General features: G+C 35.4%; 1 pseudogene; it reads left to right on the top strand.

Annotated features, from left to right (window-relative positions):
- The first annotated feature begins 811 nt into the window (after positions 1–811).
- On the top strand, positions 812–16,143 carry LOC134742317 (sulfotransferase 1C4-like; annotated as a pseudogene).
- The last annotated feature ends 1,756 nt before the right edge of the window (positions 16,144–17,899 follow it).

The following is a 17,899-nucleotide window of genomic DNA, read 5'->3' as shown; positions in this document are numbered from 1 at the left end:
CTTGCCAACATGTTATTCTTTCTGAACAAAAGATTATTTAAATTAAGCACCTTATAGATAAAATAAAACTATGAAAACGGATTATATCGCGTATATTGAATTTATAATACATCCCGACTTTCCGAACCCTTTACAGCGTTCGTGGTCAACGGGTGACTGAGGGTGGAGGAGGATTTTTTATTATTATTGCGTATATATATATATATATATATATATCTTTACTTGAAAATAATTGTAGTGTATAACTAGCCTTATGAACCGATTTTGCTTGTACAACCAGCATTAAAGTTTATAGTCTATGATTGTTTATTATTTTAGTATGTGGGTATTTTTGCACTTTGTAATTTTTCCTCAGTCACCCGTTGACCACGAACGCTGTAAAGGGTTCGAAACGTCGGGATGTATTATAAATTCAATTTACGCGATATAATCCGTTTTCATAGTTTTATTTCATGAGTAACTATAGCGGTAACCGAAGACAATATCACCTTATAGATAGTTGTTCAGTAAGTACGAGTACAGAGGTATTATATAAACTAGTTTCGGTCTCAAAACACAGCTACCTTCTACTAGAAAATTATAGTGCATCTTCTTTATTACCAGTTAGATGGTACCACCACATGACCACCTGAGATAAACGGTAGACCTTATAGTAGAAGGCTACTGCGAAGTGAAGGTATAGCAAGCTGCAGAATTGCATGGACACGTTATGAATGGTATTTATTCATAAAGCGGCCATTCACTTACGCTGCTCACTGTATTTCCCTCCGCGTGCTTCAGTTTCCAGCGTCATGAATGTCATGACATTGATATGTCTCTGCACCAACTCTACATTCTCTGCCCTACAAGTAAGTACTTTTTAAGCGGCTTTAGATTATTACTGACGATAATCTTATCATGTGTTTGAGATTATATTATGACTAAATAAACAAGCAAAAAACATTAATTAATTTAGTTTATACTGTTCTTCCAAGCAGTAAGTGATCATACCTGGCTGCATATACATAATACCTAATTAGGTAAATATTTAATTCAATAAAAAAGGAAAATTTTCAATCAACTACACGTATTTGTTACACCATCAAACTGGTAATAATAACTAATAAACTCATCATCATCATCAAACAAACATATTTAGTTTGATGATGATGATTTTATGCTAATAAAAAACCGGCCAAGTGCGAGTCGGACTCGCGCACCGAGGGTTCCGTACATGACATAATTTTAACAATGTACTTTTTATGTGAAACGCGAGTGAAAGGTAAATTGCGGTTTACGATTTATGACGTATTAAAAAAAACTACTTACTAGATCTCGTTCAAACCCATTTTCGGTGGAAGTTTGCATGGTAATGTACTTCATATATTTTTTTCAGTTTTATCATTTTTTTATTTTAGAAGTTACAGGGAGGGGGGACACACATTTTACCACTTTGGAAGTGTCTCGTGCAAACTATTCAGTTTAGAAAAAAATGATATTAGGAACCTCAATAGCATTTTTGAAGACCGATCTATAGATACCCAACACGTATGGGTTTGATGAAAAAAAAAATTTTGAGTTTCAGTTCCAAGTATGGGGAGCCCCCAAAATTTATTGTTTTTTTTATATTTTTGTGTGAACATCTTAATGCGGTTCACAGAATACATCTACTTACCAAGTTTCAACAGTATAGTTCTTATAGTTTCAGAGAAAAGTCGCTGTGACATACGTACGGACGGACAGACAGACAGACAGACAGACAGACAGACATGACGAATCTATAAGGGTTCCGTTTTTTGCCATTTGGCTACGGAACCCTAAAAATATTCTGTCCTTAATGGCACAAGTAAAACAAATTACAGTGATATAATAAATATGTAACAACATTTATACTTGATTTATACGTACAACAACCAGTAGCTGGGTGAATACATATTACATTATAATAGTTTTAAAAAAAATAACTACATACAACATAACGGAGATGTATGAGATTAAAATACACACACTAGCTACTTCGTCTGCGTGGGATGATGATGATGATGATTGATAAAAACTATCCTATAATTATAAAGTAATAAAATAACTGCCAAAGCATAATTGCAACTCTTTGGTGGGACGTAAATTTAGCTTATTGACGTTTGTGTGTCGGACCCTGCGCGGTGAACCGGTGATTCGGACTGTCCAGAATTGGTGAGTCGACTTGTACGTACCAGACACAGACATCCCCAGGATAATAACCCTCAGACCGCGGCGACGTGATCTGTTGGCTTTGCCAGCGAGACGCACCGTGTCGCGCCTGAATTCTACGCTGCTCCGTGACCTCACACAGTTGAATGATATCTTGGCATCAGCAACCGAGTGCATCCTGTTTGGATGGCGATGGGTGTCTGTCAGAGATGAATGCCTGAGATTCTGTGAGGTGATGGATGCGAGGCCTACATCCGTAAAAGTGTAATTAGTGATAGTAATTTGTAATTATTTGTTTGTACCTGATTGTTATATGTAATAACTGTTTGTTATATGTTAATTTTAAGTTTCACGGGCCATTGGATCTATCTGTAAGGTCATGTAAACATATTTTCAATTAAAATAAAAAATATTCCAGGTACATAATGGGCGACAAAATAAGAGTTCAAGAGCTGGATCCGCAATCTTCGTGGCTTTTAAAGCGTCATTTTAATCGTATGTTCATTTTAACATAGGTTCATGTTTAGCCTAAGTACTTAACTGGTGAGCCGGAAACTCCAGAATTGCGAAATTTTTACATTTCAAATTTCGAAAACTTCTCACATTTTTGAATGGGGATCAAAATATTCTGTTTCCTATGAAATTTTCAAATTTCCGAGAATATTTGAAACTTTTCGTAACTTGCATATCTGTGCCTAAGCCTAAATAATGTTTGTATCTATATGCTATAAAAGTTTGTTTACATAATTATTATTTCGTTTATATTAAGAGTATTATTTTAATATTGTCTTCGGTTACCGCGATAGTTACTCATGAAATAAAACTATGAAAACGGATTATATCGCGTATATTGAATTTATAATACATCCCGACGTTTCGAACTCTTTACAGCGTTCGTGGTCAACGGGTGACTCGGACGGGTGACGGGTCACCCGTTGACCACGAACGCTGTAAAGAGTTCGAAACGTCGGGATGTATTATAAATTCAATATACGCGATATAATCCGTTTTCATAGTTTTATTTCATGAGTATTATTTTAGTTTATTTTATTTTATTTATTCTTACATTTTTTTTTATTTATAATTTTTTAATGGTTTTGACCAGACCAAATACATATATAGTAAAAATAAAAATATAAATATCTACACCAAATTTATTTTTCAAACCTAACTTAGGTATAGTTATATATCACAGATAAAGTAGTATATCTTTAAATTAAGAAATAAATAAACAATTTTTTTTGTGATTAAATAACCTCGCTATTCTTAGGATGTTACAAGTTAAGAAATTGTTTACAGACAAAGCAAAATATGGCCGTTTCGGAGATGTCGGACACTGTCAACTTATGGTGTACAAAGAAGATGCTGACAACTATAGAAATATGGTCGTAAGACCGGACGATGTTTGGGTGGCCACGTTTCCACGCTCCGGTAAGGGTCCAAGACTATTTTTTTTTTATCTACAGTAGCAAACGGGTGTCCATAAACCACTTTTTAAAGTCACGCCCCTCTATAGCACTGTACGTTTCCATGTATTAAATAGAGGTGACCCAAAAAAGACAATTTTTTTAGTGCATATTTTAGTTAATTTTACAAAGTTTGCGTTTGTGTATCAAAGGTGAATACTCGTATTTTGAAAGATAATACGTTTTATTTTAGTTAAGTGATTGTAATTTAAATTTATAGTTATTTTAAGAAAATTATTCCTAAAAATTTAGGATTTGGGTATGGACCCACCACAAAATTCTGAATGGTATTTTTAAAAAAATCTTATGAATAGGGACAACTTGGACGCAAGAAATAGTCTGGTTGATCATGAATGACTTTGACTTCGACAAGGCTATGAAGATTCCTATGCAAGACAGATTTATGTTCCTGGAGTAAGTTGATCTATAAATCTTCTTGATTAAAATTTAATTAATACAATATAGTACATTGTTAACCAAGGGATGAAAGGAACCCATTTCCGTCGAGGTAGTTTGGCGCTCGAACGCAATGAGAGTGCAAATAATCCGAGACTGAAATGGCGCCTTTCACCCGAGCTAAACACTTCTTTTCATTTCGAATACGAGGAAAGTAAAATACATGTACATTTAAAAAACACGACTAAGTATAAACTTCAATAAGGCAAACGCAGCTATCAACGACCCACCGAAAATCTGCAGGTATTGCCGACCTATTGAAGTAATTAGATATTTTTTCGTTGTCTGAACTAATTCAGAGGTAGGTAGGTAAACTTCCACAAGCGTTTGTTCCTTGAGTATCGGGTACTTTTACGTTAGTTTGAGTGGTAGTCCGAAAAAAAGACAAAATACGCCAATTAATCCGCGGGTGGCGTGGATGCTGGTCTTGTCATACTGGAGCTTGTACCTTCAAGTAAGTACGTGACTTTTCTGCTTAAGACATTTATTTTAATAATTGACTCCTGTACTTCACCTTTTATTACTACATGTATTCTTTTTACTGTAAATTCTTGATTTTGTATCACAATTTATTGAAAAAAACTCATTTACAACCATAAAACATTAAATTTAAATTGGTCGGTGATAGCTTCATTATTTTTAGTTCTCGCAGCTATCAACGACCCGTAGGTCGGTAATGACCATAACGTTAGGTTTAGATTTTCTTCGTTTTATATTATTATATCATAACAACACAATTATTTTAATGGACCCTTTTAAATCCAAATAATTGTTCGTTTTAAAAATCTATTAACGACATACACGTTGTTATCTACTTTTCTTTTATCAACGTTGTACAATTACGCAGTTATGTTATTTTTGGAGGACTGATGTTGTGTAGCAACAAGATTCATTATTAACTTTTTAACCGACTTCAAGATTTCAAAAGGAGGAGGTTATCAATTCGGTTTTGTTTTTTTTTATGTTTGTTACTCCATAACTCCGTCATTTCTGGTCCGATTTTGAAAATTCTTTTTTTGATTGTAAGTATATACATACAGACAGAGATGGGCAAAATGTAATCGACTAACGATTAACGATTAAGATTACAAGAATTAATTGCGACTGACGATTGAAAACGACGATTGATCAATCTTAGTTGTATAGAGTGCAACTAATTTAGTTGCAACTAAATTAGTTGCCGATTGATTTCGGACAACTAAATTTTGTAATCGACTAATTAGTTAGACTATTTTCTCGCGACTAATGTTAGAAGCAAATTGAATAGAATACCTCTGTATGGCTATGTTGACAGACTGATTAGGACATCTTAACGGATGTTTAAAAATAAAATAGTCATGTATTACTTACGATATTTTGACCGTTTCTAAGGAGTGAGATCTGTTCTCACTATTATTTTGCTACTAAAGTAGTGCATCTCTCTGAAATTGGATTAAATTTCTCTTATCTAAGGGTAAATAAGAACTGGGTACTTTGTGCATTAGTAAAATAACACTTAAAAAAACACAATTATATAAATCAAACTTTGCATATTAAATATAAAAGCAACCATGATATGTATTTAGTTAAACTATATGAGGTTAGTCTTGCAATCGTAAAAATAATAATTAAAAGCAAAAATTATCAACAAATCAACGTTGTTTATACAATAACATGTTCATATGTCATAAGATAAAACATTAAAAAACACAGTTATAATAAATCAAACTTTGTAGGTATATGAAACATTCAAAGCAAAAAGTATCAAAAAAATCAACGCTGTTTATACAGTAAGATGTTTATATGTGATAAGATAAAACATTAAAAAACACAGTTATAATAAATCAAACTTTGTATATGAAACATTCAAAGCAAAAAGTATCAAAAATCAACGCTGTTTATACAGTAACATGTTTATATGTGATAAGATTTTAAAAATACAGTTATAATATGGTCAATGCTGACTTATTTCTTTCTTCAGAAACACTAAATTGATCTGAGGAATTTGAAGAGCTCCCACTAGAATCCTCATCGTCACTGATGGAACTCATTTTAAAACAGTTTTATACACAAGTTTTTTGTCGCGAAAGGGTTTGAACGTTGCATTCGGTTCGAGTGAAGTTTAGTGACTAATTAGAAATTATTGCATTTTCAACTAAAACTTAACTAGTAAACAACTGATAAGACGGATGAGTAAAGTAGCTGTCTCGCTCTTTCATACATTGTTCTCTTTCTATTTTTTTACCTGCACTCCTTTTTCTTAACCCCATATAAGTAATAACCATCCAGTATTTATTTTTTATTATTTCAGTATTATATTTCCGTAATAAGTAATAAGCACCTAGAATCTAAAATGATTCATGACAACATGTTCAATACGAGTATGTAATATAATATGACCTAGAAACCTCAAACCATCTATGAGTATGAATTTATGAAGTATGATCCTTACATCGAATAGCGGCTGATCGACCAATTCGCTACCGGTCCAATATATTGGCAATAGCGGTAATAAATAAAATATGTATGGTGATTGATATATTTGAATGTAGAATGACGCAAGGAAAATGTACAATAGTTAACGCTGAGAATTCTTTACAAAGAGGTTTAACTATTTTTAATGACCACACGTTGATAACAAAATAGACCGCGTAGATAATAAACAACATGCAGATGTGTCATTCAATAGAACGTGTTATTTTTAGAAGATGCGTCGGCACTTGCACCAAAATGCAACAAACAACTTCCAGGTAAGTAGGATTATCCCATTGTTTTGTCACCGCGTGACACTAAAAAGAGTTTTACTATTGTCAGACAGCAAAATATTGATAGTTTCTATGTCTAAGATTTACTCAGTATCGTATAATTCAAAGTATTAATAATGCACCAACCTACTTTATTGTTTGCGATTTGTAAACAATGCAGTTTTTCGCTATTTGTCGTTATTACCAATATATCGTTATAATAATATTATGGCATTATTTGCATTGTCATTCAAGCATTTCAAATTAAACGTGTATACATAATTTTAGCTCAATCGGATGAAGATATCTGCTTCAAAATGTCGCAAAATTCTACCCAAACTAACATAGTTATAACATACGAGTACCTCCGTATGTTACATACATACGTACTTGTAGTCAGTGTTGGCCGAACGCTAATGCCATTAACCATTAAAAATTAACAATTAAAAAGGTTAATGGCCATTAACCATTAGCCATTTAATTCGGATTAAAGTTAATTCGGATTAAATTTTTGAGACGTTAATGGCCATTGAAGTTAATTCGGATTAACTTTAATTCGGATTAACTTCAATGGCCATTAAAGTTTCAAAAAATTAATTAGAATTACTCTTAATGCAAATTAACGTCTAATAAAATTACATTCGTGATATTTTAAAATGAGACAGCAAAATGACCCTGACTGAACCCTGGCAGTAGTAGCAGTAGTACCTACCTACTACCTAGTAGAATTCTGGTTTGGTGCAACACAGACATACGCGGTTTTGGTCATTTAAATCGTCTTGATGAGCACTTCGGAGAGCCGTACCCATGATAGAGCTGATGCTGAACCCTGGCAGTACCTAATGGATCTAAGGTTTGGTGCAACATAGGCACACGCTGTTTTAGTCATCCGACTCGTCTTGATGAGCACTTCGGAGAGCCATACCCATGATAGAGCTGATGCTGAACCCTGGCAGTACCTAATGGATCTAAGGTTTGGTGCAACATAGGCACACGCTGTTTTAGTCATCCGACTCGTCTTGATGAGCACTTAGGAGAGCAGTACCCATGATAGAGCTGATGCTGAACCCTGGCAGTACCTAGTGGATCTAAGGTTTGGTGCAACATAGGCACACGCTGTTTTAGTCACCCGACTCGTCTTGATGAGCACTTAGTAGAGCGGTACCCATGATAGAGCTGATGCTGAACCCTGGCAGTACCTAGTGGATCTAAGGTTTGGTGCAACATAGGCACGCGCTGTTTAGGTCGTCCGACTCGTCTTGATGAGCACTTAGGAGAGCAGTACCCATGATAGAGCTGATGCTGCACCCTGGCAGTACCTAGTGGATCTAAGGTTTGGTGCAACATAGGCACACGCTGTTTTAGTCACCCGACTCGTCTTGATGAGCACTTAGTAGAGCGGTACCCATGATAGAGCTGATGCTGAACCCTGGCAGTACCTAGTGGATCTAAGGTTTGGTGCAACATAGGCACGCGCTGTTTAGGTCGTCCGACTCGTCTTGATGAGCACTTAGGAGAGCAGTACCCATGATAGAGCTGATGCTGAACCCTGGCACTACCTAGTGGATCTAAGGTTTGGTGCAACATAGGCACACGCTGTTTTAGTCACCCGACTCGTCTTGATTAGCACTTAGGAGAGCGGTACCCATGATAGAGCTGATGCTGAACCCTGGCAGTACCTAGTGGATCTAAGGTTTGGTGCAACATAGGCACACGCTGTTTTAGTCACCCGACTCGTCTTGATGAGCACTTAGGAGAGCAGTACCCATGATAGAGCTGATGCTGAACCCTGGCAGTACCTAGTGGATCTAAGGTTTGGTGCAACATAGGCACACGCTGTTTTGTTACATATTGCAAGATAAAAAATGCAAAAACGGGCGACTACGTAGTTTTAATATAGATTTAATCGTGAAATTTAGTCGATTGAAACTAAAACTAATTTAGTTGTTAGTCGAACATTCTCACAACTAATTTAATCGCAACTAAATTAATCGCGATTAAAAAATGACGATTGATATTTTTAATCGATTGATTAGTTAACTAAAAAAATAATCGATTAATGCCCATCTCTGCATACAGATTGGTCCCGTTTTTGTCAAAACGCAGTTCCTCAAATTTTATAGGCATACATATAGTGATTTTAGTATTTTCATCAACAAATCAAGCATTTACATTTAAAAAAGTGACATTTGATGAAGTGGAACTGCTGATGATAATCAGAACGGAACTCTTCAATGACGCATAGTTCACGTTTGGCGATTTGTCCTCTTCGTTATGATTGGTAAGCAAGTTAGGTTTTCAAGACACATTTCTGTCAAGCTCGAGTTCTGATGATGGGATCCATGAGGAATCGAGGGAACTCCTCTAATGTGAAAGGCATACATATTGTGATTTTTGTATTTTCATCAACAAATGCAGCATTTCCATTTAAAAAAGTGACAATTGATGAAGTGCAGCTGCTGATGATGATCAGAAATATCAGAATGGAACTCTTTAACGACGTATAGTTCACGTTTGGCGATTTGTCTTCTTTTTTATGTTTGTTAAGCAAGTTACGTTTTCAAGACACATTTTTGTCAAGCTCGAGGTCTGATGATGGGATCCATAAGGAACCGAGGGAACTCCTCAAATGTGAAAGGCATGCATATAGTGATTTTTGTATTTTCATCAACAAATCCAGCATTCACATAAAAAAGTGACATTTGATGAAGTGGAACTGCTGATGATGATCAGAATGGAACTCTTCAGCGACACATAGTTCACGTTTGGCGATTTATTCTCTTCGTTATGGACCCAGATCCAAACTTGGACCTGGACTTTTTTTTGAACTGCGATCCTCACAAAACCGAACTGCTATCAGAAAAGTGGGTTAGGTTAGGCAAAGATAGATATAACTCCGTAATAGATGGATACAGTCTAAGGAAAAAACGTGCCTCGAAAATCAAGAAAATTTGATTCTCGTTTAGAGGGCGCTACTAGCTTTGGCATACTGTCGTATAGATGGCGTTGACGGTTTCGTTTGTTATTTAACAATTTTAACGCATATCAGTGAAAGAACATGGGTCAAAATCATAAAAATAATTAATGCAAATAAAAAAAATCATTTATCCATATTCAAATACATTTTATCGCGTTTTTATAAATCTTCATTTTTAGTTTTAAAGTGTGTCGACAGATGGCAGTGAATTTACTGGGGTTACAGAATTTACTATGACAGTACCGCTCTAGTATAAGTTACTCTATGGGTTAGGTTAGAACTGTGACCCTTACAGAGACGAAATGCTATCAAAACATTGGGTTAGGTATGGTTAGAACTATGACCTTTACAGAAACGAAATGCTACTAGAAACGTGGGTGATTTTACCTCCTTTTAGTTAGGCAAAAGATGCTGTCTTTTTCATTTCATTGTCTGAAGTGCACAATCAACAATAAGTAACCTTTCAACGGCATCCCCCATTGAAGTCGGTTTTTTTTTCTTAAAAATTATTATTACTTAAAATTGCGTGTATGTGCTTATATTTTTTTAAATGACATAATTACGTGGTTTTTAGTCACAAGGTCAATTAAATAAAAAATATTTTTTTTTAATGAGTTCATTTTATGTTTGTACTTACATATTTTAACACCGACTCATAGGAATCGGTCATAGCAACCATAAGAAGGTATTACCGATCGTAGATAATATAATGTTAATTGTTCATAGTTACTTTTGTGTTAGGTACCCACTATTATTATAAATACACGCGTGTACTATGGAAAGTAGGCAACGATAATATATTTAAGTATGTATCTTATATAGATAAATACATCTTTCTATACAAGTAGTTACCTATGTATTTATTTATATAACTCACAATAAAATATTCGTCATATCAAAGATAGATATAACTCCGTAATAGATGGATACAGTCTAAGGAAAAAACGTGCGTGCGATATTTAGTTATATTTCTTGATTATTTCTTAAAAGTAAAACACTTAGCAAATACTTTTTTTTTGTTTTAATAAAATATGTTTTAATAAAACATGTAAGCAAATATTTGCATTTTTATTTTGTTTCACCACACCAGCCTAGGTATCACCACGTCTCACTGGCTGGGCTCATACCTTCTCTTATAATCGATGGATCGGTAATAGCTGCTTAAAAATCGTTAATACCCTCACAGCCATTATTATGGGTCGGTAATATTAACAATCGACTCATTAACTTTAAAAATTACTTTTTATATCATAATCCTTTATTTAAGTATAGGCAACTTAGTAATTACGTTCTATAAATATAATATTAGCATATAAAAATGGAAAAATATATTTGAGGGCATCCTGTATGCTTAAAAACTATGGTCGATTCCAAAATTGCCTTAAGGGGGTCGTTAATACCTGCAGTTACCTTAGTATTTATTGAGGGTACTTTCAATTAACAATTTAGTTAAAAGTATCTTCATTTATGGAATGGAGAGTTAATATTAAGAATAGAAATTGTACAACAAATCCATTAAAAACCAAATTTTAATAATAATACAATAAATATTGCCGTGGTTGCGTTTTGTTATAGGACTCTTGACTTGTGATAATATAATATAGTGCATACAAACCAAATTGTCAGTAAATAAGAACAAAAACCAGCCAAGTGCGAGTCGGACTCGCGTTCTAAGGGTTCCGTACATTACACAATTTAAACAATGTATTTTTTATGTGAAACGTGAGTTCTTATAAAAAACCCGTCAGGAGTCGGATCAAAAACTAAGTAATTAAGTCCGACTCACGCTTGACTGCACATTTCTAATAGGTTTTCCTGTCATTTATATGTAAAAAACTATTTTATGGATTTTTTTCAAAATTTTAGAGCCAGTAGTTTCGGAGATAAAGGGGGGAAGGGTCATTTTTTGGTTATTTTCTTAAATATTTTCTAAACTATGTATTTTAAAATTAAAAAAATAATATATTTGAGATTCTCACAATGAGCTCTTTCATTTGATATGTAACACAATATAGTTTGAAAAACTTTAATTTTAAATTTTCTCATTTACCCCCCAAAAGTAGCCCCCATGTATAAAATTCATTTATTTACGTTACATGTCCGTCTTTGGGTCACAAACTTACATATGTGTACCAAATTTCAACTTAATTGGGTCAATAGTTTCGGAGAAAATAGGCTGTGACAGACGGACAGACAGACACACGCACGAGTGATCCTATAAGGGTTCCGTTTTTTTCCTTTTGAGGTACGGAACCCTAAAAAACTATACTCATCCTTTTCTTTTGGGCGGGTTACTAGTGAAAGACAAAGATAGTATGATTCTCTCTGTCTATTTTTGAAATGAGACCGTCTTTTGACAAACTATACCAACAAGCATGTACCACTGATTCTGTGCTTTGTTCTGTGCCCTTCCGAGTATATTATATAGACGTTAACCGCAAAGAGCTTCGTACATTTAACCCCCTGTTCCCTTCTTATATATTGAATGCTAGGAAATGTTACAAATTTATCTATACATTTGTCTTCTTTCAGAGTGAAACATACAAAGCTTTTGGTACCGCAGAAAAGCCAAAGCATAGATCCAGAGTTACTTCAAGGATTATTGTCATATACGCCCTCTTATGATGAAGTACTCGCCGCACCTTCTCCTCGGTTCATCAAGACACATTTGCATTTCTCACTTTTACCTACTAACCTCCTGGATACTACCAAAGTGGTATATGTAGCCCGAGACCCTAGGGACGTCGCTGTGTCCTATTACCATCATAATAAATTGCTTTGGAATTATACAGGAGACTTTAAAAGTTATTGGAACCTTTTTATAAGTGATTTAGGTGAGAATCTATTTTTTTTATCTATCGATCTACTATTAGTCAGGCGGTTGCTCAGTTGCGTAATGATTTTTAGTATAAGGTAGCCGATTTTGGGACTAAAGTATACAAATCAGCTTTAGGCAGCAAAATTTATCTGTGGGCACGGTTGTGCCCCCGCCAAGTCGAGCAAAACAAAGAGGCACGGCCGAACCATCCTTTTCTCGAAGCCATTCAGGCCATTTTCGACGTCCTGTAATTTGGTGCTGGCTAAAGCTAGAGCCCTGAATTTTCAGTGACATATAGGGCATAATATGGCTTACATATATTCCCAAGAACATTCAATTTGAACTTGTAGTTTAAAAATTATTACACGTCAAACTTCCTTACTTTTGTCACTGACTCACTCACTCACCGATCATCATAATTCTAAGATACTTCTAGCCAACCAACAAGCTTTAAATTTTAAACATAAGTAATTTTTAGCTTAACAAGCTATAAAAAACCTAAAAATATTGCAATATCAGCCACGTTTGAATGTTTTAGGAACTGCATGAGTAAGTTTTTAGTCCCATATGAATATATGCTAAAACAAAGTTACTTTTGCAGTTCCAACAAATAGTAGGTAAAGTTTGGTAAAGTAAAGGTCTAAGACGTACGATGTGAGTATAAAAATGTATGTATGAGTATGGTATGGCTATGAGTATGGTAAGAATATGAATATGGTATAGGTTCATACATACCATACATAATTATGGCACTCATGTGCGGCTATGGCGTGGGATGGGAACTTGGGTATGAGTATTGGATGAATACAAGTATAGCTTGGTATGGCTATGAGTATTGTACAGGTATGAGTACGAGTATAGTGTGGGACGGGTATGAGTATGAGCTTTGAGAAAAGTGGTAGCTGACGTACATAAAGTAGTACCCAGAAAGAAGGACTGCCTACAAAAAGAGATGAGATCCCATCAAAAACATTACATGTAAAAAGATGCCCGTCTCGCAACGCAATACTTCTACTACAAAAAAGTTTAGAGATGTAATATGATACCAAGTCGGTTATTTTAGTCAGTGCCAGGGGGTGTTAAAACCGCATCAATGTTAGATATCTTTAATTTTTAATACATATAATGACTTGGCAATCGCACATGCTTAACTCGTACCTTACTTCTAAATATGTTTAATGCTCAAGCTGCATGTGATTAGCGCTAGCGTTATGTTCAATTAGAATTATTTTTAAATAGTAGACGATGATCCTGATGTACAGCCGTGCGATGGCCAAGTCATTATACGTATTAAAAATTAAAGATATCTAACATTGATGCGGTTTTAACACCCCCTGGCACTGACTAAAATAGCCGACTTGGTATCATTACATCTCTAAACTTTTTTGTAGTAAAAGTATTGCGTTGCGAGACGGGCATCTTTTTACATGTAATGTTTTTGATGGGATTAACCAGACCGTAGCTCTGTAGCTGATCATAATAATTTCGAACGGTAGTAAATAGTTATAGGTTAGGCATTTTAAGGGTCGATGTAATAATGTCAACATTAAATATACTCAGTAAGTAATTTGGATACTTGATAAGGAAAGTCAGAAACTAAAGAAGTTTTCAGAAACTAAAGCAGAAACAAATTTTATTATTTGAAACTACGAAATCGATTTCTGTATAAAAAAACTGCTGAAAAATAAGGTATAAAATTTGTGTATATGATACTTTCCAGTTATCTTTTCTCCATTTTTCCCACATTTAAAAGAGGCATGGGCACTCCGTCACCATCCGAACTTGATGTTCATATTTTACGAAGACATGACAAAGGTAAGTTTTGTCATTATTTGCAATACTTATGAGTACTAGGTACTTGGGACAGTAAGTAACATAAAGTGGAGTCTTACCTTAATGAATAGGTGCCTATCTTACATTTTGGACCGCCTGTTTTTCTTTTACTTAAGGACCTTAAGGTGCAATGGGTTCAGGTATCAGTTTTTGTAAAATCGTAGCGCTTTTAAGGGTTCCTTAGTCAAGAACCCTTATAGTTTCGCCATGTCCGTCTGTCTGCCCGTCTGTCTGTCCGCGGCTTTGCTCGATGGTCGTTAGAGCTAGAAAGCTGCAATTTGGCATGGATATATAAGATAATTATGCCGATAAAGTGGTAAAATAAAATGGAAAAATAGTTATTTCTACAACAAGAGAGCAAATGTTGATATTTCTTTGAGTGCTTATTTTGAGTCCCGTGCAAGCGAAAGAATCTAACTATAATAGATTCACGAGCGTAGCGAGTAAAGTAAAGTACACGTAAAATGGGAATCTAATTTTTTTTTCGCTTCAATTATTGGATAGTTAATATTTTTGGAAATAACCGCTCCGAAAAAAAAAATGTGTTTCCCCCACTCTAACATTAAAACCATGGAACCAAAAAATCGTAGAAATAGAACTTAAGAAAGACATTACCTGAAAACTATAGCGAACATGATTAGTTAAGCCGTTTTTGAGTTACTATCGGAAAAATTGTCCTCTTCATAGTAAAAAGACGTACGTACAGCCAAATTTAACGTTATTACGACATTAAATGTTATTTTTAATCAAACTTATCAATCGATAACGCTATGTTATTTTTAACAGTAATCACTTTACTCATGAAATAAAACTATGAAAACGGATTATATCAATATACGCGATATAATCCGTTTTCATAGTTTTATTTCATGAGTAACTATCGCGGTAACCGAAGACAATATTAGTAATCACTTTACTGTTAAAAATAACGATGATATCCGTGATCCCGGGTACGCATGGCCATCCGCGCAATGCTCAGCGAGTTGCGTACGGTCGGAGACGGACCTAATCTCACACTGCACATTACACACTAGATGTTAGTGACTACACTTGATTTCTTTCAGGATTTACCATCAACTGTTAAACGGATAGCAAATTTCCTTGGCAAAGAAGCTACAGACGAGAAAATTATGAAACTTTGCGAACACGTGGACATAAACAACTTCAAGAAAAATAAGTCAGAACCCTGAACCCATCATGGATGGCCAATATTGGCAACCCTAATAGCGAGGGATTCATAAGAAACGGTAAGACAGGAAGAAATGTTACCTAGCGTTCCGTTCTCGCTAACTTCAATTATGAGAATCAATTTGCGACTTCTCTTCCTAAACTGAACCAGTGAAAACGTACAAATATCCTTAATGCATCAGAATAGCTCGGTAAATTAGTGTACCCTTTTTTAGAACACTGTACTCTGTTTTATGAATCTGGTGGGTCCTGAAGGTATATTGCCCAACACCGGTCTAAACGAAGAGTGTATCAAAATCGTGGGCATTTGGATTTTTTCCCAAGTATGTCGGTCTGTTTTGCAATGTTTGAAGGCATTATAACTTAAGGGCTAGTATATAAATACTTTTTTTAATTTTTTTATTAGGTAAATCTGGCACATGGCGCGAGCAGTTCGACAAGGAGATGGTGGCGCAGGCGCAACGCTGGATGCGCGAGAACCTCGCCGGCTCCGACCTGCGTTTCCCTGCATGAGGATTAAAGAATGAATTTAGCTAATATAAAGACGGTACTCTATAAGCTCGGTGAATTTAGATTTAGAAGATAGAGACGCAGATAACGAAATTTAGATTTTTGATTTAACTTTTGACGCACTTATTTGTTATGTAGTTTTTGACAGGAAGTTAAGCGGGCTCAAGCGTGCTAAAAAATAAGTACATTTCCGTTGCCAGGGACGTTTGGGGATTATTCAATTTTCAATTCAATTCAATATTTTTATTTCGAATAAAAAATCCATATTATTGTTAGTACAAGGCACAGCAAAACTTATAAATCTATGTTAGTGATAAAAAAAAACAAACAAGACAAACATATAAGCTACTTAAATTAAAAACGGCGTGGTGCGGCTTGCGGCGGTGCGTGCAGCCGCACCCAGCGCGCGCACAAAGGTGAGTCTCAGCGCTGCGCCAGCACGTTTAGAATACTGTTTGGGCTGTGGCGAAGACGGTTGATTAATCACGCACACCGTTTTCTAACTATTGCGTCGAAACTATCAGTGTGCACCTCGGCAAACATAGTTGACGCGCTGCAGTAACGCGGCAGCCCAAACAGCACTCTAAACGCGTTATTGTATTGCACGCGCAGGGCGTTGTATGCCCGCTGCGTAAAACTGACCCACAGATTGCACGTGTAGAATGTTTGACAGTATGCTTTAAAAAGCGTTAACTTCACTTCATTACTACAACGAGCAAATCTGCGGGCCAGCATGTTACTACGAACACACAACGCCCTACGCTCCCTCTCTATATCATCATTATCTGACATGTTTTCTGTTACCCAGTGGCCAAGGTACTTGAACTTCTGTACAACTTTTAAAGCGGTACCACAAAGGGCAACAGGTGTCATTTTGTATGATTTTGACCCAGCTTTAAATTGCATTACCTCGCTTTTTGAAGTATTGTACCTTAGCCCATGGGCAACTGCATATGATTCACATATCTTCACCAATTGCTGTAGTGCACCAACCGAGGGGCTCAACAGCACCATATCATCCGCGTAGCTGAGGTTATTAACACACACCCCATCCACGTGACATCCGACATAGGTACTGCTGAGCTCCTCGATCAACTCATTCATGTATAGATTGAACAGCTTAGGTGAGCTAATACTGAGCATATTTTACTATGGGACCAACCAAGAAATCGCTAAAAAAAATTCACCCTCCCATAGAAAATGGACCAGCCAAAATGTATGAAACAGCCAAATTTTTTTCCCGATTTCGGGGTTGGTCCCATAGTAAAAGTTGCTCAGTATAATCCCAAAACCTCCCTGGCAACGGGAGTGCACTTATTTTTTTGCCACCGTGTATAACTAAACTCTTCAAATTTCGCTAATTATTGTAACATCTGTCGTACACGAATTATAATTTAATAATCATCGTTATTTGTAAAATTCAACACAGTTTTACTTTACAAGTGTTCCGATAAGTCTCGAGTTTAAAGTACTTAAGAGTCCCCGGCAAGATCAGCCGAATTTCACCTTCCCATAATCGTTCTCGTTTTAAAACTACGTGTTGGATTGTAATGAAACTTTTCACACACAATGACATGAGGTAAATCTATGCCTGTAATTAGTTTATATAGCTCCAGCGTAAAAAACAAACCAAATAGAGCAAAAACAAGTTTTTAATGAAAAACAAATTCGCTGTATTTTTTTAACTATGGTATCTGAAGTTACATAAACGAATTAAAGGCATAGATATACTTTATCCTATTGTAAGTACAAAGTATCA

The sequence above is a fragment of the Cydia strobilella genome, chromosome 6 (assembly GCF_947568885.1).
Source record: "Cydia strobilella chromosome 6, ilCydStro3.1, whole genome shotgun sequence".
NCBI classification, from domain to species: Eukaryota; Metazoa; Arthropoda; class Insecta; order Lepidoptera; family Tortricidae; genus Cydia; species Cydia strobilella.
The sequence above is the reverse complement of the archived record's forward strand: the minus strand, read 5'-3'. Positions and strand labels throughout refer to the sequence as shown.